The 27,899-nt window shown below is 41.0% G+C and overlaps 1 protein-coding gene across 6 annotated transcripts in view; it reads right to left on the bottom strand.

Moving 5' to 3' along the window:
• Positions 1-27,899, bottom strand: part of MYO1B (myosin IB) — a 200,084-nt gene that overhangs the window by 106,673 nt on the left and 65,512 nt on the right. Inside the window, exon 1 of one of the 6 annotated variants that reach the window (XM_061440590.1) lies at positions 15,135-15,229. The exons of the other annotated variants lie outside the window; for them this stretch is intronic. The gene's annotated coding sequence lies outside the window, so the exon portion shown is untranslated. Of the gene's footprint in view, positions 1-15,134; positions 15,230-27,899 lie in introns of those variants that run through there. 6 annotated transcript variants of the gene reach the window in all.

The raw sequence follows: 27,899 nt of genomic DNA, 5'->3' as shown, positions 1-27,899 counted from the left end.
TGAATCCTAGAATACTTTCAAATTACACTAAGGAAATTCTGCTTCTGAATTTAACCCTCTTAAAACAGCTCTGTCTCAAAATTCTCATCCACATTGAGACCTGCAAAACTTAAGTATTTCTCCACTTTCTAGCTCTGATTCACCTCTAAAAACAACATGCTTTTAAAATTAAGCAACAACAACAAAAATATAAAGTGCTTTCTAAAAAAACTCCTAACCTATAAGTGTGCCACCAATTTCTAACTTCATATTAAATCCCATTAAGGACCAAGGTCCACAGCAAGGACATGCAAGAGAAGGAAAGAAAGAAAGGGAATTATGGGTGGTGTATTTTGCATAGTATCCTTGAGGTCTGTTTGTTTATTTGCTGGCTTTTAAGGACCAGGCTCTCCCATCCCTGGGATTTTCCAGGCAAGAACACTGGAGTGGGTTGCCATTTCCTCCTCCAATGCATGAAAGTGAAAAGTGAAAGTGAAGTTGTTCAGTCATGTCTGACCCTCAGCAACCCCATGGACTGCAGCCCTCCAGGCTCCTCCATCCATGGTATTTTCCAGGCAAGAGTACTGGAGTGGGGTGCCACAGCCTTCTCCAAAGGAGAAGCACAATGCTGGCCTTTCTTGTAAAATACCATTGCAGATACCTGTACACCTATGATTGCCTCATATTCTTAACTCAGAAACATTCACTTGCTTGGAAAATAACACTGAGTTAAATTAGTGTTATGCTCATCTGTGAAACATTCATCCCACATCTTAAAGAAAAACTTCAGGGAAAATAAGTTTTTATACTTGTTACAAGTAACTATAACTTTTTATCCTGGAAAGCTTTGTTCCATTCTTGTCCTATGCCATGTTTTCATAATTCTCGCAATATCTCAAGCTTTTTCATTATTATCATGTTTGTTAAGGTGACATGTGATCTGTGATCTTTGATGTCAGTTATAACTTTTTGTTTCATATAGTTTATTTAATGTATGTACATTTTTTAAGATTTAATACTATTACATACTTCACTATGAGACTATTGTATAGGGTATACATAACTATCATATATACAAAGAAACCAAAAAAATTCATGTGACTTGCTTTATTGAGATAGTCACTTTACTAAGGTAGTCTGGAACTGAACCCACAATATCTCCGAGGTGTGCCTAAAAAAGCACAGTAAATTAACATATTTACAAAAATACATTTATTCCTACATAGCCACAACATAGGTAAGCATTCCTAACAATCCAAGAGAAGACAGAACAAAAGTAAGCCTCTCTTCAAAATAAACAGCAATGGGCATATGTATGCATGCGTGCGTGCTAAATTATTTCCGTCGTGTCCGACTCTTTGCGACCCTATGGACTGCAGCCTGCCAGGCTCCTCTGTGCAAGGTTCTCCAGGCAAGAATACTGGAGTGGGTTGCCATTCCCTTCGTGAAGGGGACATATATATACTGTGAAGTAAAAAGGCAAGATTATGAGAAAGAAAAAAAGAACAGAATTGGAGGGAAATGGATGATAAATGGACCTAAATGATGGCAAGGTTTCTGCATTTTACATAAAGCAGTACAACATTAACTATGTATGGATCTTGAAAACTTTAGGATATACATTATACCATGAACAATCACAAAATAATAACACAGAGGTATAAAATAACAAAAGAATTAAAATGAATTCTAAAAACAAATTCAAATTATCCAAAGATAATAAAAGAAGGCAAGAAGAAAAACAGGGAACAAACAGAAAGTATATTATTAAATGGTAAACCTAAATTCAAGCACATCAATAATCACACTAAATGTTAATGGACAAAATACTCCAATCAAAAGGCAGAGTATGCTAAAATGGATATAAAAACAAAACCCAATTTGCTGCTTCCTATTGAAGTCAAACTTAAAATATGAAGACATGGATAGGCTAAAAGGAAGTAAGATGGAAAAAAAAAAAATATATATATATATATATATTCAGGTATGACCTAAATCAAATCCCTTATGATTATACAGTGGAAGTGAGAAATAGATTTAAGGGGCTAGATCTGATAGATAGAGTGCCTGATGAACTATGGAATGAGGTTTGTGACATTGTGCAAGAGACAGGGATCAAGACCATCCCCATGGAAAAGAAACGCAAAAAAGCAAAATGGCTGTCTGGGGAGGCCTTACAAATAGCTGTGAAAAGAAGAGAAGTGAAAAGCAAAGGAGCAAAGGAAAGATATTAGCATCTGAACGCAGAGTTCCAAAGAATAGCAAGAAGAGATAAGAAAGTCTTCAGTGATCAATGCAAACTAATAGAGGAAAACAACAGAATGGGAAAGACTAGAGATCTCTTCAAGAAAATTAGAGATACCAAGGGAACATTTCATGCAAAGATGGGCACACTTAAGGACAGAAATGGTATGGACCTAACAGAAGCAGAAAATATTAAGAAGAGATGGCAGAATACACAGAGAACTATACAAAAAAGATCTTCACGACCCCAATAATCACGATGGTGTGATCACTCACCTAGAGCCAGACATCCTGGAATGTGAAGTCAAGTGGGCCTTAGAAAGCATCACTATGAACAAAGCTAGTGGAGGTGATGGAATTCCAGTTGAGCTATTCCAAATCCTGAAAGATGATGCTGGGAAAGTGCTGCACTCAATACGCCAGCAAATTTGGGAAACTCAGCAGTGGCCACAGGACTGGAAAAGGTCAGTTTTCATTCCAATCCCAAAGAAAGGCAATGCCAAAGAATGCTCAAACTACCGCACAATTGCACTCATCTCACACGCTAGTAAAGTAATGCTCAAAATTCTCCAAGCCAGGCTTCAGCAATACGTGAACCGTGAACTTCCAGAGGTTCAAGCTGGTTTTAGAAAAGGCAGAGGAACCAGAGATCAAATTGCCAACATCCGGTGGATCATGGAAAAAGCAAGAGAGTTCCAGAAAAACATCTATTTCTGCTTTATTAATTACGCCAAAGCCTTTGACTGTGTGGATCACAATCAACTGTGGAAAATTCTGAAAGAGATGGGAATACCAGACCACCTGACCTGCCTCTTGAGAAACCTATATGCAGGTCAGGAAGCAACAGTTAGAACTGGACATGGAACAACAGACTGGTTCCAAATAGGAAAAGGAGTTCATCAAGGCTGTATATTGTCACCCTGCTTATTTAACTTATATGCAGAGTACATCATGAGAAACGCTGGGCTGGAAGAAGCACAAGCTGAAATCAAGATTGCCGGGAGAAATATCAATAACCTCAGATATGCAGAGGACACCACCCTCATGGCAGAAAGTGAAGAGGAACTAAAAAGCCTCTTGCTTAAAGTGAAAGTAGAGAGTGAAAAAGTTGGCTTAAAGCTCAACATTCAGAAAACGAAGATCATGGAATCCAGTCTCATCACTTCATGGGAAATAGATGGAGAAACAGTGGAAACCAATGTCAGACTTTATTTTTTGGGGCTCCAAAAATCACTGCAGATGGTGACGGCAGGCATGAAATTAAAAGACGCTTACTCCTTGGAAGGAAAGTTATGACCAACCTAGATAGCATATTGAAAAGCAGAGACATTACTTTGCCAACAAAGGTTCGTCTAGTCAAGGCTATGGTTTTTCCTTTGGGCATGTATGGATGTGAGAGTTGGACTGTGAAGAAGGCTGAGCGCCGAAGAATTGATGCTTTTGAACTGTGGTGTTGGAGAAGACTCCTGAGATTCCCTTGGACTGCAAGGAGATCCAAGCAGTCCATTCTGAAGGAGATGAGCCCTGGGATTTCTTTGGAAGGAATGATGCTAAAGCTGAAACTCCAGTACTTTGGCCACCTCATGCGAAGAGCTGACTCATTGGAAAAGACTCTGATGCTCGGAGGGATTAGGGCAGGAGGAGAAGGGGACGACAGAGGATGAGTTGGCTGGATGGCATCACGGACTCGATGGACGTGAGTCTGAGTGAACTCCGGGAGCTGGTGATGGACAGGGAGGCCTGGCGTGCTGCAATTCATGGGGTTGCAAAGAGTTGGACACAACTGAGCGACTGAACTGAACTGATACCATGCCAAAACAACTGGTCAGAAAAAGAGAGAGAGAGAAGTACATTTCACTGTCTTTTCTCTTTATTCACCTAAACTCAAAGATTTCCCTAGTTGGCAACTCAATGAAAAGAAGGCTGTTATGTCATGGCATGACATATGGCAGATTAAAGGTGAAACTTCATTAACTTCAATCATTTTTAAAAAAATATTTATCAATACTTACTTTTTAAAGTTCATATGCATTCTTATATCCTAAAAGGCTTGTTTCTATTAGGTACAAAACAGAAATCTCATCAGGGATGAATCATTTTAAAATGACATCTGTTCTGAAGTGACACAGTTAAGACATCAAATAAGGCTCAAAAGTCAGGTTTTAAAATAAGACATAACAAATGGACACAAAAAGGTTCTTCTTCCTCTCTAGAATTACACTGGCTTTCAAAAAACAGACTACAGAGTATTTTTGCAAATTTTCATAGACTGAGTCAACCTCAATGTACACTAGGTCTCTCATTATTTTTTAATGAGTCACTCAAAAATATTTTCTGGACAGTCAAGCATAACCACTAAAGGGACAAAAACCATAGCATTAGAACGTTTTGTGTGAATAAAATGGTTCATAGGTATTGTAACGTTCTAAGGACTAACAGAAATCCCTGTGTAATTACACCAGACATTCTTCTCCTTAAGTATTAGAATTTACAAACAAAGCTCTTTAATTCACCCGTTCACGTGCTGCTGCTGCTGCTGCTAAGTCGCTTCAGTCGTGTCTGACTCTGTGCGATCCCATAGACAGCAGCCCACCAGGAATCCCCGTCCCTGGGATTCTCCAGGCAAGAACACTGGAGTGGGTTGCCATTTCCTTCTCCAGTTCACGTGCTAGATATGCTATATAATCCACAACAAACAGCAAAGAGCACTTAAAGGGTAGTTGTTCAAGATTTTTAGGAATTTTATTTACAATCCTCTTGCGATGGAAGAAGCTCTGAGGCATGCTCACATTTTCCCATCCCCATGGCCCCAACCACTGTCAAAATTATGATGGAGTTCCTCAGTTCTACTGAGCCCAGGGTCAGCTGGCTAAGTGTCCCTCAACAGAACAAACACCTTCCTTCTCCTGGAGAGGGATGTGAAGGTGGACTGAGCCAAGGGGTGATTCATTTACAAAGGTGAATTGCAACAGCCAGGTACTGAAGACAGACATTAGGAAGTAGGTAAGAGGTTTAAAAAGACTAAATTATGTCAGGAAGGAAAAGGACTGGACTTAAGATATGAAGGCCTTGAGGAGGAAACATCTGCCTTCAGGCCCTAGAAGCTGCTCTTTGGAACTTAGCAGTAATCCCTTGTGCTGTTGAGGACTTCCTTCTGCAAATGGTGTCCTGAGCATGAGAGGCCACAGGGGAAAGCTTCACAGGGCCAGCATCCTGCTTGGACTTGGCAAGCAGTTAAAAGCACAGAGGCTGACTCCACTTTATCAGTCTTTGCTGCTGAAGGGCCTTATCTCGCAAATTAATGAAGTGTGGTTGGTTTCTTCTATCTTGAATGAGGGCCCCTAACAACTAATATGGAAGAGTACGCGGAGGTTAGAGCAAGAACATCCACAAGGGTGAGGTTCCCAGGCACCCCCAAGCTGAGAGGCATCATACTCACTGTGAGGGTTCTGGGAAAAGATGAAGAGAATCTGTCTTTTAACAGCTTAAAATCAAACAGGAAAGACATTAAATCCCCCCCAAAAAAGAGGTGTAGAAGAACATTAAGGTGCCTAATGCTATTCATACTAGAAGAATTCCAGTTGAACCACACTTATTTCTCCTTCTAATCCACTCCCACTCTTAAAAAGATTCTATCGAAAACAACGACACAACGATAAAAAGTTCATTCTACACAGAATCCTGAGTTCTGTGTAGAGCTCCACATTGCCTATATTTTTGATATCTAACTTCTACCATTACACAGGATATCCTTTCAATGAATATGATAAAATAATAAACAGCACAAGAAGCAAGCATTCTAGCCTGTCTTCCCTGGTTTTCCACTGACTTGTAAATAGATCTGAACAGATTTCCTCATTAAAAAAAAAAAAAAAAAGGTGTGGGAGATGGTAAGAAACATATGATCAATTCCCTAAAAAGAAAAAAGAGGGGGTGGGGAACACAACTTCTGCTGAGTAAAGTATGTCACAGAAGACAGGTATGTCACATCTATATGCAAGGACAGAGGCTGGAAGAACACAGAAAACAAGAGGAAATTGTGTTATTTCCTCTATCCAGAAATTAACAAAACACACCTGATTTGAGAGGGAAAAACCCAGACAACTGAGCTCTTAATGCAAATTCAATAAGCCCTCAAAGTATTTGTAGCATCTCTTTTAACAAAAGAATACTAACAAATAACCTTTCATTTCCCAACTCTCATAAAAGTAAGGACACAGGTATTTATTTACAAAAATAGCCTTTTTTGCTTAGGGTAAATTTAATTTAAACAAACTCCCAACACAATCGTTTCCAAGCTTTTTAGCAAAATAGCTTATTTCAACCAACTTATGGCTTCCCTGGTGGCTCAGCTGGTAAAGAATCTGCCTGCAATGCAGGAGACCCAGGTTCGATCCCTGGGTTGGGAAGATTCCTTGCAGAAGGAAATGGCAACTCACTCCAGTATTCTTGCCTGGGAAATCCAATGGACAGAGGAGCCTGGTGGATTACAGTCCATGGGCTGCAAACAGTAGGACATGACTGAGCTACTAAACCACCAACAACCAACATCATGGTTTTTTATGACTTTATTATAGGCAACTCAAACTTCAGGTTAAAAATACCTATTCCAAGAGACAAAATGTGGTCCACTGGAGAAGGGAATGGCAAATCACTTCAGTATTCTTGCCTTGAGAACCCCATGAACAGTGTGAAAAGGCAAAAAACAGGTCAGTAGGTGCCCAGTATGCTACTGGAGATCAGTGGAGAAGTAACTCCAGAAAGAATGAAGAGACGGAGCCAAAGCAAAACCAACACCCAGTTGTGGATGTGACCAGTTACAGAAGCAAAGTCCGATGCTGTAAACAGCAATATTACATAGGAACCTGGAATGTTAGGTCCATGAATCAAGGCAAATTGGAAGTGGTCAAACAGGAGATGGCAAGAGTGAACGTTGACATTTTAGGAATCAGTGAACTAAAATGGACTGGAATGGGTGAATTTAACTCAGGTGACCGTTATATCTACTACTGTGGGCAAGAATCTCTTAGAAGAAATGGAGTAGCCATCAGAGTCAACAAGAGTCTGAAATGCAGTACTTGGATGCAATCTCAAAAACGACAGAATGATCTCTGTTCGTTTCCAAGGCAAACCATTCAATACCACAGTAATCCAGGTCTATGCCCTGACCAGTAATCCTAAAGAAGCCGAAGTCGAATGGTTCTGTGAAGACCTACAAGACCTTCTAGAACTAACACCCAAAAAATATGTCCTTTTCATTATAGGGGACTGGAATGCAAAAGTAGGAAGTCAAGAAACCTGGAGTGATGGGCAAATTTGGCCTTGGAGTACAGAATGAAGCAGGGCAAAGGTTAATAGTTTTGCCAAGAGAATGCACTGGTCCTAGAAAACACCCTCTTCCAACAACACAAAAGAAGACTCTACACGTGGACATCACCAGATGGTCAATACCAAAATCAGACTGATTATACTCTTTGCAGCCAAAGATGGAGAAGCTCTATACAGTCAGCAAAAACAAGACTGGGAGCTGATTGTGGCTCAGGTCATGAACTCCTGATTGCCAAATTCAGACTTAAATTGAAGAAAGTAGGGAAAACCACTAGACCATTCAGGTATGACCTAAATCAAATCCCTTACGATTATACAGTGGAAGTGAAAAATAGATTTAAGGGATTAGATATGATAGAGTACCTGAAGAACTATGGACTGAAGTTCGTGACACTGTACAGGAGGCAGTGATCAAGACCATCCCTAAGAAAAAGAAATGCAAAAAAGGCAAAATGGTTGTCTGAGGAGGACTTACAAATAGGTATGAGTAGAAGTGAAGCAAAAGGCAAAGGAGAAAAGGAAAGACATACCCATTTGAATGCAGAGTTCCAAAGAATAGCAAGAAGAGGTAAGAAAGCCTTCCTCAGTGATCAATGCAAACTAATAGAGGAAAACAACAGAATGGGAAAGACTAGAGATCTCTTCAAGAAAATTAGAGATACCAAGGGAACATTTCATGCAAAGATGGGCACACTTAAGGACAGATATGGTATGGACCTAACAGAAGCAGAAGATATTAAGAAGAGGTGGCGAGAATACACAGAAGAACTATACAAAAAAGATCTTCATGACCCCAATAATCACGATGGTGTGATCACTCACCTAGAGCCAGACATCCTGGAATGTGAAGTCAAGTGGGCCTTAGGAAGCATCACTACAAACAAAGCTAGTGGAGGTGATGGAATGCCAGTTGAGCTATTTCAAATCCTAAAAGTTGATGCTGTGAAAGTGTTGCATTCAATATGCCAGCAAATTTGGAAAACTCAGCAGTAGCCACAGGACTGGAAAAGGTCAGTTTTCATTCCAATCCCAAAGAAAGGCAAAGCCAATGAATGTTCAAACTACCACACAATTGCACTCATCTCACACGCTAGTAAAGTAATGCTCAAAATTCTCCAAGTCAGGCTTCAACAGTACATGAACCATGAACTTCCAGATGTTCAAGTTGGATTTAGAAAAGGTAGAGGAACCAGAGATCAAATTGCCAACATCTGTTGCACCATCAAAAAAGTAAGAGAGTTTCAGAAAAACATCTACTTCTGCTTTATTGACTATGCCAAAGCAAAGCCTTTGACTGTGTGGATTACAACACATTGTGGAAAATTCTTAAAGAGATGAGAACACCAGACTACCTGACCTGCCTCCTGAAAAATCTGTATGCAGGTCAGGAAGCAACCGTTAGAACTGGACATGGAACAACAGACTAGTTCCAAATCAGGAAAGGAGTATATCAAGGCGGTATATTGTCACCCTGCTTATTTAACTTCTATGAAGAGTACATCATGAGAAATGCTGGGCTGGAAGAAGCACAAGCTGGACTCAAGAATGCTGGGAGAAATATTAATAACCTCAGATATGCAGATGACACCTTATGGCAGAAAGTGAAGAACTAAAGAGCCTCTTGATGAAAGTCAAAGAGAGTGAAAAGTTGGCTTAAAACTCAACATTCAGAAAACTAAGGTCATGGCATCTGGTCCCATCACTTCATGGCAAACAGGTGGAGAAACAGTGGAAACAGTGACAGACTTTATTTTTTGGGGCTCCAAAATCACTGCAGATGGTGATTGCAGCCATGAAATTAAAAGACACTTGCTCCTTGGAAGAAAAGCTGTGGCCAACCTAGACGGTATAATAAAAAGCAGAGACATTACTTTGCCAACAAAAGTCCATCTAGTCAAAGCTTTGTTTTTTCCAGTAGTCATGTATGGATGTGAGAGTTGGACTTTAAAGAAAGCTGAGCACCAAAGAATTGATGCTTTTGAACTGTGGTGTTGGAGAATACTCTTGAGAATTCCTTGGACTGCAAGGAGATCCAACCAGTCAATCCTAAAGGAAATCAGTCCTGAAAGACTGATGTTGAAGCTGAAACTCTAATAATACTTTGGCCACCGGATGTGAAGAACTGAAAAAGACCTGGAAAAGACCCTGATGTTGGGAAAGATTGAAGGAGGAAGAGAAGGGGACAACAGAGGATGAGATGGTTGGATGGCATCTCATCCAACTGACTCAATGGACATGAGTTTGAGTAAATTCCGGGAGATGGTGATGGACAGGGAGGCCTGGCGTGCTGTGGTCCACAGGGTTGCAAAGAGTTGGACATGACTGAGTGACTGAACCGGAGAAGGCAATGGCACCCCACTCCAGTACTCTTGCCTGGAAAATCCCATGGATGGAGGAGCCTGGTGGGCTGTAGTCCATGGGGTTGCCAGAGTCGGACATGACTGAGCAACTTCACTTTCACTTTTCACTTGCATGCATTGGAGAAGGAAATGGCAACTCACTCCAGTGTTCTTGCCTGGAGAATCCCAGGGACAGGGGAGCCTGGTGGGCTGCCATCTGTGGGGTTGCACGGAGTCGGACATGACTGAAGCGACTTAGCAGCAGCAGCAGCAGAGTGACTAAACTGAACGGATTCCAAGAGAAGTTATTCCCATGGCCTTCCTAATTGTCCTCAGAACTTAATGTTTTATTCATTAAAGTAAACAGAATGACTTCAAGTTCTCAAAATGCTGAGTTTTGAGATAGGTGTTCCCTACTGACTAGAAGCCTAAAAATGTGCCACTTCGTATGCCATTCTGTGTGTCTTTGTTAAACACTGAAACACACATTCTGATTTAAAGCACTCCACATCCACAAACCAAACAATTAAGACTGTTCAGTAAAGTTAACTTTTCAACATTCAAATGTCACACACTCTGCATCATCTAACTTTGATAGTCCCCTTTGCCAGGTATATACACAGGATACAATGACGTGAGGTGGAGTCTCAGCTTCCCTCCAGTAAGAGAGAGGGGAAGAGAAACACAGGGACAGCTATCCACACTGGAAGATGCTGTGCTGAGCACCCTGCATGGTACCCCGTACTGAAGAAGTATAGAGAAATCTGGCTGCGGTTAACATGGAACACAGTGAGTAGAGACGGCCTCTGAACAGGAACCCCAAGTACATCTGTTTTGTATTTTTAAAAAAAAGCACAGAGGAGAGGGAGTGGGCAGCAGTGAAAGCTTTGAAGAAGCTGTTAGCTTTCTAGCCTAACAGACCTGGCAGAAGGTGCCCCTTATAGAGAGGCCGCAGGATCTAAATAAAGGACGGAAAGGCCAGATGGGGCTAAGATTGCATGTTACAGAATCAAGCTCACAAATCGACTCACATCTGAAGAGAGAGATCCACCACCATTTCATAGAGTGGATACACAATTCAGTGAAATCAGCAAATATAGGGTTGGCCAAAAAGTTCATTCAGGTTTTCCGATAACATCTTACAGAAAAAACCTCAACAAACTTTTTGGCCTATCCAATATTAAGATTAAGATTCCTGGTTACCAAGAGATACATGTACACACACATACACACACATAGATCACCATGTACATACAATGCAATTGCCCGAGCTTACGTATATTGCTGTGAAGAAAAGAAAGTGAATTGGCAAAATAATAATAATAATGAAACGTCCTGAAATTAGCTAAATTTATATCATGACATTGTAAAGGAAGAAATATCTTGGGAAATAATTTTAAGAGAATTTAGTACTCGTTAATTCAGTAAGCATTCTACATGCCATGGAGTGTTCCAGGCAGAGGAATATAAATGCGGTCATCCCCACCCTCGGGTCGCTCAGTTTAGAGAAATCACATACTATCTAATGAGACAATAATTCAGTCATTTGAGGACATGTCACTTGGTCTATGTGGCTTACTTAAAAAACAACAAGAAATCCATTTCCTAAAGCTTGAGGGAAGCCAATACTAGAGAAAAAAAGATAGTTAAAATTTTATTTGATTATTTCATGCAGGTACTCCGTATACCCTTCAAATCTATCCCTTTCTCTCCTCTCCATCACTAGTTTTTTATTGCCTTAGATGACTTCTTCATTTCTGGCCTGAGCTTTGGTAACTCTTAGAGGGGTTTTCTATATCCAAATAAGACACTTTTCACAAGCCATCTTGATACAACACTGTCAAAAACTGAGGCCATTTTTCATTGACATGACTTTCTCCTCTGATCTCACTGCATCCAGGTTTAACTTCTTGATTTTACATGTTTCTGTGACAAAGCTTCTCAAAGCTAGGTTGTATCGTTCCTGTCTTCCAAAACTATGATCCTGTGGAGCACGGCGATTTTAAGTATAATGCATTTATTTTGCTTAGGCACCAGACACAAGTACTGAACACATGATGAGGATTTCACAGTGGTTTGGACTGAACTGGAGTGATACTAAGGGGCTCTGCTGGCCCACAATCCACCAGAGTTTAATATGTACCTATTCCAATAAGGTTTACAAATTTAGGACAAAGACAAAATGCAGAAACCTTTCTTCTGAATTTCCAAATGGGGAAAAAAAAATTACATGGCCAAATCCATGTCTCAATTTTAAAAAGAAACTTAAGATAAAGGGAGGAAATCAGAGGATTACGAAACAGACCAATGAGATAGAAGCCCCCTCAGAGAATGAGTAGGCTCTGGGCTTGGGGTGACTGACAGCCCTCTCTGAGAAGCTGACCAAGGATGACTACCCTTTGCTTGGATGTGGCTCCCAGACAGATTTCACACCCACTCCCTCCTTACTCTACCTCTGCTCCCCTTCACAAGGAAGGGGTTTCAACAATAACATAAGGCAGGCTCGTAAGATGCCAGAAAGTCTGCTCTGTACAGTATTCGGTTAACTTTTATGTGTGTGTGCGTTTTATGCTAAAATATCTGCCTTTCAAAAATGGCTTCAAAGTGGCCACGTAAGAATGGGTAAACCAAAAATACCATATGCCACTCTGTCTGTAGGCTGGCTTCCCCACAACCCTCCTCCTTCTAAAACGCGAGCAGGTCACTCCCTCCTCCACAAACTTCTCTGGCCCCCACTTGAGGCAGGGGATGATGAAGCAACAATGCTTTGAGCTACTGCTGGAGGAAGATTTAATGCTGATACCCACAAAGTGCCCTAACACTCAGAAAGGGGTCTGAAACAACTCTCGTTATCACTGCAGCACACAGAAAGCACAGCTCCAGAATGGACTTAAAACACAGGGCATGACACATCTGCTTTCAAGATTCTAAAGCTAGGTCACAGTGTCTGCAAAGTGGCCACAAGGAAATGACTGCCTTGAAATGCCACATTCACAGATGACATGGATATTTGAGAGAAAGACTCAGATCTGCAAGCGGGCAGTTAGTATCATTACCATATGACTGAAGGACAAAAAGTCTTCTGATAAAGACTTCATCCTAAAAAACTAAACTTTGAAATACTAAGAATAAAGTCCTGGAAGACAGCAGAAATCCTCCCAGGTGAGCGGCATAGGGACAAAAGATTCTGATGAGATGAGACCATGCCCCAGGTGCTCTGGATACAAATACTGGGTCCCTAAAAGCTATGCAGAGTGCCAGGGTATGTTTGTTTTTATTACAGAGTATAAGCTTAAGACTCAGGAAGATCTCCTAGAGTAGGAAATGACAACCCACTCCAGTATGCTTGCCTGGGAAATTCCATGGACAGAGAAACTGGTGGGCCACAGTCCATGGGGTCGCAAAGAGTCACACCACTTAGTGACTAAAACATGAAGCACTTAAAAACGTCCTTCATGTACATCCCTACTGGTTTCTGGCCCAAGGGGTCAAAATCAGGCAGGTCACCCACCCAGAAGCCAGTCTCTAAGGGCTTTATTTCTCACTGGTGTGCTAAAGAAGCCAAGCCCCTCCCAGGAGCAAGATCAGTTATGTCTCCTGTTTTATCTCCCTGTCAGTTCCTCTTCTGTCCCCACTGTCCCTGCCAAACACTCTCTTCTGGAAATCCTCAGTGATTCCCATTGTTCAAAGACAGCGTTGCCTACAAACCTACAGTGTGGAGATTCCTTAAAAAACTGGAAATAGAACTGCCTTATGATCCAGCAATCCCACTGCTGGGCATACACACTGAGGAAACCAGAAGGGAAAGAGACACGTGTACCCCAATGTTCATCGCAGCACTGTTTATAATAGCCAAGACATGGAAGCAACCTAGATGTCCATCAGCAGATGAATGGATAAGAAAGCTGTGGTACATATACACAATGGAGTATTACTCAGCCATTAAAAAGAATACATTTGAATCAGTTCTAATGAGGTGGATGAAACTGGAGCCTATTATACAGAGTGAAGTAAGCCAGAAGGAAAAACATCAATACAGTATACTAACGCATATATATGGAATTTAGAAAGATGGTAACAATAACCCGGTGTACGAGACAGCAAAAGAGACACTGATGTATAGAACAGTCTTATGGACTCTGTGGGAGAGGGAGAGGGTGGGAAGATTTGGGAGAATGGCAATGAAACATGTAAAATATCATGTAGGAAACGAGTTGCCAGTCCAGGTTCGATGCACGATGCTGGATGCTTGGGGCTGGTGCACTGGGACGGCCCAGAGGGATGGTATGGGGAGGGAGGAGGGAGGAGGGTTCGGGATGGGGAACACATGTATACCTGTGGCGGATTCATTTTGATATTTGGCAAAACTAATACAATTATGTAAAGTTTAAAAATAAAATAAAATTAGGAAAAAAAAAAATCCCATCTGTATATCTATTGTATGTGGTTTAAATTTCTGGAGAACTTTTTTTTGCTTTTCTCCCTTGAGAGCAGAAATTATGATTCATCATCTCAAGCGGATGATACACGGTATATGGTCAGAATAAATTTGTGAGATGAATCCTAACATAGTCTTCTCTCCTAGCCATGTAAGAAATTGACAGAATCACTGCATGGCATTTCCAAACTCCAAGTTTACCAACTATTTGTAACTAAGTTAGGGAGAAATTAAAAGAAATGTTATTCAGGTATGTATATGTGACTGCACATTCACATCTTTACAAAGAAAGAGACTTATGGATTTAAAATACTTAGAAAAGAAAGTTGAAGAGAACTGGGACTCTACACTATATTTTCTAGTTGAAATTTTTTATTTAAGTTTCTTACTATCCAGCAATTCTCCCTAATGTTAATCCATATAGATTCTGTTTAAAGACATGCAAATGGTCATCTAAAATCCTCTGCTTTAGAAAGACAAAGCATGATTATATTTGCCCTGGTAACACTCTAAGACCTTGTTATTGCAGTTCTTGAACTAAGAGGCAAAAGCAACCAGAATCATTTCCAGAACTGCCTGATGAAGAGATCCTGCTCCTACTGCTTCTCAGAGCCCTCAACTGATAGTCCCGCTCCTCTCCAGAATAAGTATAGTCCCTCTGCAAGGACCCCCTTGAGCAAATCATCATGATTATCATAATGTGCTTCTCAGATTCTACAGCCAATATCTATCAAGAGGGTACAACCCACCAGGAACCACACACCCAGCATCAGAGGACATGTAGATGAAAATGAGCTTATCCTTACCATCCAAACCATCAAGTTCAAGGCTCTCCCTCCACAGCCCTGACTCTGTTCAGAGTCACCCAGCAGAGTCCCCTTCAGCTCCCCCAGCAAAAGACTCCACTGGAAGAAGGAATGGAGTTTCACTGTTCTGGAATTTATGTTCTTCAGAGCAGGGTTTCTACACCAAGAAAAGCACTGGGACAGGCAGAGGTGGGGCACTCAAAATTTTTGTCAGATGAATAAACCAATAAATCTTCAAAGACTCCACACATCAAATCTTTGAAACTTAAACTGGTTACAAGACTACTTAGAAAAGCTATAGTCACACCCTCTGTCCCTTTTTCATGTGTCTTTTTTGCCATTGAGACCTATGGTCCCTAAACTTACTGTTTAAGGTTAAACATACACACACACGACTGCTCTCTCCAGATACGTGTACTTCAAATACCTACTAACTGAGGAAATATCAATCTCTGCAGTAACTCCCCAGACCCAAAGACTGGGACCATTCCTATACCCTTCATGGTTGCTTAAGCATAATTGTAAATTAGTTCCAATCCAGAGAATCTTCTATTTGTCATGTCTGTAGCCCACAACTCTACAGAGAGGAAGCAGCCACCTATTTAAATGAGCCTTGCTTTGCTTCCTCAATTTTCATAAAATAATGACAACCTTATTTCCAAATTAAGGCTCTATCTTTTCCTGACAACAGGGCACATGTATTCTGGGCTCTTTCCAAAGAATATCATCTCTGTCAGCAGATCACCATTAATTCAAAGCCCAGTTATGAAAAAACTGAAAACAAATAAAGGAACATACAAAATTGTCCTGAGGGAGAAACTGCAATCTATCTGTTCCTTGTATTTCTGAATCAAGCCTAACCATCAATAACCTAGGTACCTGTACTGGTGGTTCTCAACCTTGGACACACATTAGAATCACCTGGGGGGCTGATGCCTCGCTACCCTTTCCCCACCCTCCACAGATGTAATGGAATTCTGTGGGGGTCCTGTGGAGCAGCCAAGGATAACTAATCGCTGACTTCAGTGTCTTACAGACTTGCTTTTGCAAAACTGTGTTTTGGTGTTATGTCCTCTGCTTCTACTTAGTGAAGTGACAGAAAAAGCAGCCATATTAAATTCACTACATTATTTTCTGCAGAGAAATTTTGGGAGGTGTTGCTCAAGATGCTCTCCTTCACTTTGAAAGTCCCGTAAGACTTCAAAATCTCTTTTAAAACTAACTGGTAAGGAAAACTTTTCTCTTGAGCAACTCAAGTACTTTGATCTTGTGTGCAAAAAGAATTTTGTAACTGATCATATTCCTCTTTTTGTTTTGACCACCAGGAAATGAAAAATCCAAGTTCAATAACCATAGAGGACAGCATGGTATTAACTTTTGCTTTGGTCTCATTATTTCTGTTTCCTTTGCTTTTTTTCTATTTTTTTAAAGCAAAGGAAAGGTTTATTACAGGGCCAAGCAAGGAGAACAGGTGGCTTATGCTCAAAAAAAAAAAAAAAAAAAAATCCAACCTGCTCTGGCTTTACGAAAGCTATCATTTTAAAATATTAACTGTAAAACAGTAAGCTGCTTTCAATCACCTTTCAACGTGAGGAGATAAAACAGTTAGTTCCCATCCATACTCTTCACATATCTTTAAATGTATATATAAAGCTAATTCACCTCATTGTACAGCAGAACTAAAAACTACAAAGCAACCATATTCCAATAAAAAAATTAGATAAAAGACCAAATACTGGCACTGCTGTGACTAAAATCCATGGATACCTGTAAAGTTCTTCTGTGTTTTTTTTTTTTTTGGAGCGGGGAGGATAGACAAGTAGGTAGATAGACAGACCTCCCTCAAAATATATGAGCTCACTTAAAGTACAGCTAAGAATGGCAATTTCCCAGAAATTTTTCATTTATTCACTTAAAACTGTAACATTCTAAATTCACAAATCTAGAAAAACCTTCAGTGTGCAAGCAGATAGACATAGGTTTATCAGAAGTAAAAGACTACAGTTTAAAAATCATAGCAACACTGAGTTAAGAGAAACCTCAAGACTATTGCCCCACCTCATGTTATGTAAAGAGAAACTCTGAATGGGTGACTGTTGACATGGATTCTATATCTGTTCATTCCTAATTCTATGCTTTCCTCTAACCCATCACCCAAACACCTCAAAACATCCCATCTCTTCTGAAAAACTCCAATATTCTTCTTTCTTGCCAATTCCAAGAGGACTCTTTCCTTACATGCTTTTATGGAGACGCTAAAAAATTAGGTGTGTGCTTGTGAAAATGTACTATTCCATTCACTAAGATTTCCAGAGTATAATAAACAAATTCTGGTCACCAGTAACTCAAAGAGAGTTAATAAGACTCACTTCTTGAAAGTTATCTCTATAAAGAGAATTGGAGATCTGCCTTCTTTTCCACGTAAACAAGACCTTGCAGGTACATCTCCACCCCAATACAGAAAAGTCTGTCACAAGTGCCCAACTGACAATGAAGTCAGAAAAGGGCAAAACTAGACTTTAAATCTAGATATGTTAACTAATCTTCAACTTCCCTAACGTAGACTGTGACCTCAGAAACTAAAGAATCAAATGGTCCCATATACACCCTGTGCTGTGCTTAGTCGCTCAGTTGTGTCGGACTCTTTGCGACCCCATGGACTGTAGCTCGCCAGGCTCCTCTGTCCATGGGGGCTCTCCAAGCAAGAAAAATGGAGTGGGTTGCCATGCCCTCCTCCAGGGGATTTTTCCCGGTCCAGGGATGGAACCCAGGTCTCCCACACTGCAGGTGGATTCTTTACCATCTGAGCTACCAGGGAAGCCCAAGAATACTGCAGTGGGTAGCTTATCCCTTCTCAAGAGGATCTTCCCAACCCGGGAATCAAACCAGGGTCTCCTGCTTTGCAGGCAGATTCTTTACCAGATAAGCTACCAGGGACGCACATATACAACCTATTACCTAGTTATTCTAAACAACTGAACCAACTAACATTTTAAAAAATCAGTAACATTAAAAAAAATTTTTTTCTAATGAAAGTTTTCCTAAAATACATTCCACATTTCTTAAATAGGAAGATCATATACTCATAGGATTTCAGAGTTGAAAGGAACCTTAGAATTAAATTATTTCCCATTCACAAATTCTTTGTTAGCATTCACAACTCAAAACGACCAACAATAAGTCTACTGACAGCACAAGTTCATCTGTGAACATTTAAACATAATATTATCATTATTATATTCATATCTCGTACTTGAATAATTTTACTGTTTTCTCTTCCCTGGTGTGAGTCCCAAAGAAGGTGGCTCCTAAATTTTAAAACTATACCATTTGAAAATTTTCCCTCTTTTTTCTTTTTTCAGCTCAGATCAGATCAGATCAGTCACTCAGTCATGTCCAACTCTTTGCGACCCCATGAATCGCAGCACGCCAGGCCTCCCTGTCCATCACCAACTCCCAGAGTTCACTCAGATTCACGTCCATCGAGTCAGTGATGCCATCCAGCCATCTCATCCTCTGTCGTCCCCTTCTCCTCCTGTCCCCAATCCCTCCCAGAATCAGAGTCTTTTCCAATGAGTCAACTCTTCACATGAGGTGGCCAAAATACTGGAGTTTCAGCTTTAGCATCATTCATGCCAAAGAAATCCCAGGGCTGATCTCCTTCAGAATGGACTGGTTGGATCAGTTACTAAATAGCAAGCTGAGATATCCAAGCAGAGTCCTTACAGTCTAGCTTCATCTTTTGATATGAATTCCTAGAACATCAGAAATTTCTGAACATGTGATTAAAGGTTTATTTAACCTAATTAACTGATATTACAGACTGTTTAATATGTGTCAGCCACTGAGAATATAGCAATGAACATGGACCCAAGCTTCTCTGGGTGATGTGAAGGTGAAGGCAGGCAATAATGAAACTAAGTAAAGTATAATGTACCAGAAGTTGGTAAAAGAGAGAAACAAAGCAAGCAAGAAGGATGGCGAATGCTGGGGCAGAACAGAAAAGGAGACCAGGATGAAACTGTTAGAAAGGATAACAATGGAAGGACCCATTAAGAAGGTAGCATGTGAGCAAAGACTCAAGGAAGGTGAGGGAGGAGGACTTGTAGAGAGAGAGAGATACACACACACTGCAGGGGCTGCGGCATTCCAAGCAGAGAGAAGAGTGAGCACAAAACCCTCAGTATGCAAGTGTGCATCTAGGTTAACAGTTAAACAGAATTCTATTTTAATTTAACTAATGATATTTTAATGTTCTATTTTATGTTTGCAAAGAGTTGATTGACAATGATTTTTAATCATATCTATGGGTACAGTAGACACTGAAGAGATCGAGATTGAAAGAATACACGAAAAAACTGTACAAAAAAGATCCAAATGAACCGGATTACTTCGATGGTGTGCTCAGCCACCCAGGGCCAGATATCCTGTACAGCAAAGTCAAGCGGGACTTAGGAAGCACTGCTGTTAATAAAGCTAGTGGATGTGATGGAATTCCAGTAGAGTGATTCAAAACGTTAATGGATGATGCCATCAAGGAGCTGCATTCAATATGTCAGCAAATCTGCAGACTCAGCAGTGACCACAGAACTGGAAAAGGTCAATCTTCATCCCAATTCCCAGGAAAGGCAGCACTAAAGAATGTGCTAGCCATCGAACAATTGCACTCATCTCCCATGCTAGTAAAGGCCATGCTTAAGATCTTTATATCCAATAAAACTGTTTACCAAAAACAACTGTATTTTTCCAGATCAAGAAGACCCAAGAAAAGTATGTAAAGGATATACCATAGCATTTTTGCAAAGTACTTAATCATGACCAAAGTTAACAAGAGAATGACTGTTACAAACTAGAAATAAAATTTAAAAAGTAATATATTATCTATATTATATGATGAAACTACAGAGTGACATTACTTATTGGGAGTGACATTATTTATTTATTTATGGTTTTCAGTTTTCCCACCATGAAAATTAATATGATTGCTTTAAAATTAAAATTTACTGGTCAGAAGTAGTATTAAAATTCTTCTGCATCCATCTTAAAATTTTAATATTTCTTCACCTTACACCTTTGACTACACTCATATTTGGAAAAAGAATTTCACTAAAGTTGTCCTTAAACACAACTTAAATTCCACAATGTAAAGGAAACTAATTTTTATTCATTCATTCTCAGAAGAGTTGAATCCAAAAAAATTAACACTACACTGGCTTAAGTTTCAAAGCTGGTCAGACCATTTTGCCACAATTCTCAACAGGGGAATATGTGAATTAACACAGATGAGATCAGCATTTAATTTTCTAAAATTCTCAATAAACACATTTGTTCCAAGAAAATCGATAATATGGGAATTGGACCAAAGACAGATCTACTGGCATAAACCATCAAAGCATTTACACACATCTTCAAATATTCATATATTAACTACTTCTGTAAACAACTGCAATGAAATTGGACACTACTATAAACTTTGTTCATAGTAAACGAATAAACCACTAGTCTCTGCTGAGTGGAAAAAAAGGAAAGAAATAACAACAGAAACATGAAAATTGAGTGAACAGCTTTACTTTTGTAGTTTAAAATGCATTCAAATAAGATTCAAATGGAAATGTGAAAATCCACAGTGATTATAATCATTACAAGGGAAATATTTGACAGTACTTTAAGAGGACTTATTTTCTTTCTAAATTATACTACTGAATTCATGTTTAAATTCATGCAGAAACTTGCTTTACTTGGTAAACCATGAGTTGAATTATTAAACAGCAATAACCCTAGTGAAATGAACAGATTATCCTAGCAAATAGGAGGCCATGACACATATTGACTAAATCCCATTCTATCTTCTACTTCCTGGGTGTATTTCCCAGCTTCCTTTGCAGGAGGCTGGGCCTATGTGACCACACATCAACCAATGAGGAAAGGGTTGACCATGCTCTCTCGCTACCTCCAACAGCAAACTTAAAAGCCATGTCTTCCAGTTGCTACAACTACAGCCTGAATATGAGTCACCACTCAGAGGACAGCCTCTGAGGACAGCCATCTGACTCCCCATCAGACTCTGGTACCAGTGACAAGCAAACTTGCACTCTGTTATGTCTTAAGGTGTGAAGGCTTGTTGTCCAAGCATAACCTATCTTATTCTAATACATCCCTGAAATTCCCTGCTGCTGCTGCTGCTAAGTCGCTTCAGTCGTGTCCAACTCTGTGCGACCCCATAGACGGCAGCCCACCAGGCTCTCCTGTCCCTGGGATTCTCCAGGCAAGAACACTGGAGTGGGTTGCCAGGTCCTTCTCCAATGCATGAAAGTGACAAGTGAAAGTGAAGTCGCTCAGTCATGTCTGACTCTTCGCGACCCCATGGACTGCAGCCTACCAGGCTCCTCCGTCCATGGGATTTTCTAGGCAAGAGTACTGGAGTGAGGTGCCATCACCTTCTCCACTGAAATTCCCTAACTAGATATAAAACATACACTATTGCCTTGAGTTTTATTTTGGACAGGTAGAAAATTCATTAACAACCAGCAGAAAACAGCTGAAAGCTAAAAATAAATACTTCCTGTGTCTCTAATGTATCCCTAACTCTAGGTCTCCAAAGTGAGATGTGGGCATCCCAGGACATGCCTAAGATAAGCCAATGGAATATGGATATAAAATATTAGAATTTCTATTTATAGGTCTTTATCATATTTTTAAGGTTCTTGTTCTCGTGGATGTTTCATAATGTATACCATACAAAAGATAAACACACATATTGGACAGATTTTAAGACCCATGATCTTGAGACAAGAAAATAATTATAACTGTTTAGTCCCTGCTCAAAAGATGCTCCCTCTTGTCCAATACTTAAATCGGAAACAATTAATGAAATATATAAGACAGTATACAATAAAGTCCATACAACTCTGACATAATGCATGCTATGGAAAATACATGTTAGAACCACCAAGTGGGCTTTTGGGAAACGGCTTCAAAATGCAGGTGTACTCTGGATGCGTCCTGAAAGATGAGTAGGATTTGAACACGTGGTGAAGAATGAAGCGAGTGAAACAATACACAACCAGGGTGCCTAAAAAGAAGGAAAAATGAAAGCAACAGCAAGACAGGTGAGGAGAGGCCAAGAGAAGGAAAGCTTACAACTAACAGATCCCCAGCCAAATTTATTCAAACTCAACCTCTGTATTTTCAGCCAAAATTTTCTGTTCAAGGTCAATGCCAGATATATGCAAACAGCAAGGAAACAATCTTTAAAATGACAAATTTTCAAATCTGAAGATACATTTATGCTACTTGATCTATGCCTGTGAGATACAACCACAGATAGGATACTATTATAATGACAATCGTATTACACTCTGAAAAGGAAGAAAATGTACAAAGCATTATACACCATTTTCTATTTGTTTTAGGACAGATGCCCAAGAAACACCCAGAGACATTTTCACATTTCCTCCTTCCTTATATCCATGTTTCAGGTAATGAGTAACCAGATAGCAAGGACTCACCCGTATCAAGTAATCTTAAACAGCTGCTGCTACTGCTAAGTCACTTCAGTCGTGTCCGACTCTGTGACCCCATAGACGGCACCACCAGGCTCCCCCGTCCCTGGGATTCTCCAGGCAAGAACACTGGAGTGGATTGCCATTTCCTTCTCCAATGCATGAAAAGTGAAAAGTGAAAGTGAAGTTGCTCAGTCATATCCTACTCTTAGCGACCCCATGGACTGCAGCCTACCAGGCTCCTCCGTCCATGGGATTTTCCAGGCAAGAGTACTGGAGTGGGGTGCCATTGCCTTAAGTGCGTTCATTTTATGATTTATGTCCTAACAACTTTATACTTCAGTAACGTTTTCTTTAATACATTTCTCTGACCATGGGTGGGATTCTGCCATTTTTAATATCCTTGTTTTTATTCAAAATGCTATTCACACATATAAATTACGCTTAAGCCTCTGCTATTAACAATGGCCAACGCAATTCTAAACAGAGAGAGAAGCAGCAGCAACACTGGAGAGAACGTGAGGCAGCGTGTATGAGACAAGAATCTGTCCTCTGAAAGCAACCAAAGCAACAGCTTAAAAATTAGCAAGTCCTAAGGAAATATTCAAAAGCCCTTAGTAGCCCACGCTTCATGAAAATATAGATGACAGAAGTGGAAATGGACTCATCAGTGGCCATCTAGGTCTCCAGTAGACAACCTAGGAGGATGCCTGTCTGTGTTCCCCAAAAGTAAAAGTCCATGGTACAAACTGTGGCTTCTCTGGTGGCTCAGACGGTAAAGAATTCGTCTACAACTCAGGAGATCGGGGTTCGATATCTGGGTCAGGAAGATTCCGTGGACAAGGGAATGGCAACCCCCTACAGTATTCCTGCCTGGAGAATCCCATGGACAGAGGAGCCTGTTGGGCTACAGTCCACGCGGCTGCAAAGAGTCGGACACGACTAAGTGACTAACACACACACCTGGTACAAACCAGCCAAACCTTCCCTCCCTTCAGGTACTTTCTAATGTTTGGCTGTTGAGGTGGACTGAAGGGAAAAGATTAGTATACATTCTAACTTATGCCTCTACTGCTTTTTGTAAAATTGAGTCAAACCATCAATAGGGCTTACAATGTTCTCAGTGTAATTGAGTATATTCTTTTCAGATCTCCAGGTGACTGCCCAGGCATTTGGACACTGAACACGAACCTCCCAAGAAAAGGATTCCATATTCAAAGGAGAGTACATCCTTTGCAGAAGTCAATAATGACTGAAAATCAGGATTACTGTATATAAAATGCTCTTCCTCCTGAATAACATTATGATTCATCACCCATAGCAACTAGAGGTTTTGTCATAAAACATAATGAATTAACATCTGTTTACACTTATAAAACTCATGTCAACACTCAGTCATTTACCACTCATTGATTAAAACACTGCATTTACACACATACATATTTAGGCATATTTGACAAGCCTGACTTTTTTTCCAGTTGGTGACTGAAAATGCAAGATGGCAATTTTTTCAGACACATAAGCTTGTAATTTTAAGTAATGTCCTCATCCCAAACCCTCCTCCTGTTACTTTAGAATAAACATAATCCTTCAATCCTCCCAATGATTCAAGTAGACTGGTATTTGAATGTTTTATTTTTGTAAAAAAAAAGTTCTACATATGGCTATCATCTCAACTCAAACACCGTTTCCCTTCTTCACATACCTTCCTATCATCCCGGAACACTGTGCCTTAGCCAAAACTAGTCCTTTGCTTTTTCTTCTACACAGATCATTATTGTACTTTACAGTGGCCATCAATTTCTAGAATTCCTTCTTGAAGACTCAACACAGGTGGCACCTTCAGAATCCTTGAACCCACCAATCTTTTGTGCTTCCACCTTATTCCTTGTCATTCCAGGTACTCTATTATATTAAAATGACCTGTGTATGGAGCCATTCCTTTCTCCTCCCAACTAGCCTGAAATTGTTGGAAACAAAGAACATCTGTATCTTCTATACACAGTTTCTAACTAAAGAGTAGGCTCCCCATAGTCATTAGATCAGTCACTCACTCAACAAACACTTAACGCGACGGCTGCTACGGGACAAGCATTATTCTAATTGCTATGGATACATGGATATGTAAAATAAACACAGCCCCTGCTCTCCTAGAGATGACACTCAAATGTAGGAGACAAATAATAGAGACGCAACAGACACCTAGTGAAATGGCAGATGATAAATGGAGAAAGTAAAACAGTCTCAAGGGACAGTGAGTGGCTGGGGCACAGATTGCTATTTTAAGTATTTTAGGTAATCGTGGATGGTTAAGGAGTTTCCTAACTGAAGTGAGAGGACTTCTCTGGTGGCTCAGACGGTAAAGAATTCACCTGCAATGCAGAGACCAGGGTTCGATCCCTGGGTCAGAAGATCCCCTGGAGAAGGAAATGGCAACCACTCCAGTATTGTTGCCTGAAAATCCCATGAACAAAGAAGTCTGGAGGGCTACAGTCCATGAGGTCGCAAAGTTGGACACAACTGAGCAACTAAGCACACACACATACAACTGAAGTGAGATAACACACATGTCGGTCCCTTTAAGGGGAGAAAGTGACACAGAGCGTGTGACACGTGAGAGGAGCAGAGAGGAGGCTGACCTGGCTAGAGCACAGAGATGAGAAGTCAGGAGATTGGTGCCCACATCAAATGGAGCCCTGCAGACCACATGCAAGGCACTGCAGGTTTCTGAGCAGCAGAGGAAAGCAAGCTAATGGGCATCTTCAAGAAAGATCACTTCAGCTAGCAGCCATCACATTTTTGGGCAAAAGATGGTTGAGGTATTGAGGTGTGGGTAGAGACACAGGGAGAGCTGAAACAGGAAGCCCCACTAGGAGGCTCCCACAGTAATCTAAGTGGGGAAGGCTGGCGGCCTGGACAAGCACGGTGGCAGTGGTGGTGAACGGGGGTCTATACAGACAGTGCCAACAAGTGAACTGAATGTGGGGTGGGAGAGAAAAGGTTTGTGGCATAAGTAGCCAAAGGATGGTGCTGCCACTGCCAGAGATGAGAAAGAGGAGGTGGAGGGGGCAACCCGCCCTCCAGTCTGAAGCAGCCGAAGTTCATTTATACTGAAGGGTTGAATATAGTTGAGTTACCAGGAGCTAGGGGCTGAGGTCCAGCTGGAGACCTCAATCTGGGGGCATCAGCACATCTTTGAAGCCCATGTGGGTTTCTCTAAGTGTCTACAGAGGAGAAGGAAAAGACCCCAAGCCAAGCCCTCGGAGGTGCCAACCTTCAGAGGTACAGGCACATCCAGCCTTCCACGCAGCAAACAGAACGTATGGAGGTCAGAAAGCCAAATTCAAACAGGGTTTCAGAAGGAACTGGTCATATTGTCCAATATGATTGATAATTAAAGGAAGGAGAGAATTCAAAATTGACTACTGGAGTTGATGACATGGAGGTCACAGATGACCTTGATAAAGAACAGTTTTCATGGAGAAGAGAAATAAATGCCTGACTAAAGAGAACAAAGAAAAGGAGATAAACTGAGACAACACACATGTGAAACTTCTTCTTAAAGTTTTGTAATAAAGGGAAACGAACAGCGTGATAGCTCGGAGACATGGAAGCAAGAGAAACATTACAGCATGTATGTTGGTGGGAATGGAAGGAGGAGAAGAAAAGGTTGATAACAGCGCAGTGGGGAGATAATCACAGAGCAAAGTCCTGAGGGCATGAGCGGGGCTGCATGCCCATCTCCTCCAGGGCCAGCGTGGAGGAGAGACCTGAGAGTGGACTGGACAGCACAGTCTTTATAATTCTCAGTGTTTACGGAATTGAACTCCCCTTAGATTGAACTACTACTTAAGATATTTCTTATAAAAAGGAGTCCCCACTAATTCAGCTTTCTAGAACACTTCACAGAAACTGTTACATTAACCTGGCTTCAGGAAGCTAACATTCAAGTATTTCAGGGCAAGCTTCCTATGCTTCTCAAGAAGGGCGTATCCACACATACCAATCTGTGGCATGTGCCTGCTAAGTCGCTTCAAGTCATGTCCGACTGTGTGCGACTGTAGCCCACCAGGCTCCTCTGTCCATGTGATTCTCCAGGCAAGAATACTGGAGTGGATTGCTGTGCCCTCCTCCCGGGGATCTTCCCGACCCAGGGATTGAATCTGCATCTCTTATGTCTCCAGCATTGACAGGCAGGTTTTTTACCACTAGTGCCACCTGGGAAGCTCATCTCTAGTATGATAAGAAATATATTTGGTCTTTGACTCTGGTTCCTGGCACAGAGCTCCTAAAACCCTTGGAATTTCCTGAGTAACAGGAAAGTCTTCTGTTATTCATAACAAGCCCCTTTTGCCCACACCTGAGTTTACACTAATGAGGTGACTCATGGTGGGATCCCCAAATAGCTTCAGCTTAGGGACTGGTCACCAGAAAGACCAAATGTATGATTAGAGGGGAGGGGGTCTTTCAGCCTCCACTCCCCACTTCCAGGAAGCAGGTGGGGGTGGCTGCAGATTAGGTTATAAAACTCTTCAACAAGGAGATTCAGAAGCTTCTGGGTTGAAGGCACTAATGTGCTGGGGAGCAGATCCACCCAGAGAGGGCATGGAAACTGCACTTCTTTTCCCCTATACTTGTGCTATGCATTTCTTCCATTTGGTTGTTTCTGAGTTGTATCCTTTATAATGTTGAGTCATTTCAGTCATGTCCAACTCTTAGAAACCAAATAGACCCCATGGTGGCCTACAGTCCATGGTGTCACAAAGAGTCGGACATGACTAAGCAACTAACACTATGAGACCCCATGGACTGTAGGGTCCTCTGTCTGTAGGATTCTCCAGGCAAGAATACTGGAGTGGGTTGCCATTTCCTTCTCCAGGAGATCTTCCCAACCCAGGGATCGAACCTATGTCTTTTAGGTCTCCCGCGTTGGCAGGTGGGTTCTTTATCACTAGCACCACCTGGGAAGCCCACCCTTTATAATAAATCAATAAATATAAGTGTTTTCCTGAGTTCTATGAGTCATTCTAGTGAAGTATTGAACTTGAAGGGGGATGTAGAAGCCCCCAAATTTGCAGTCAACTCTAGAAGTGTTGGGGGGCCTGGGCACTTCATTTTCTGCTGGCATCAGAAGCGGGGGCCGACTTGTAGGGCAGAGCCTCTGACCTATGGGATCTGCAATAACTCTGGTAGTTAGTGCCAGAAATGAATTGCCAGCTGGTGTCAGAGAACTGGCTGGTGTTGGAAATAACCATACCTTTGG

Source organism: Bos javanicus, chromosome 2 (genome assembly GCF_032452875.1).
Source record: "Bos javanicus breed banteng chromosome 2, ARS-OSU_banteng_1.0, whole genome shotgun sequence".
NCBI lineage: Eukaryota > Metazoa > Chordata > Mammalia > Artiodactyla > Bovidae > Bos > Bos javanicus.
Note: the sequence above shows the minus strand (reverse complement) of the source record. Positions and strands in the feature narration are given on the sequence as shown.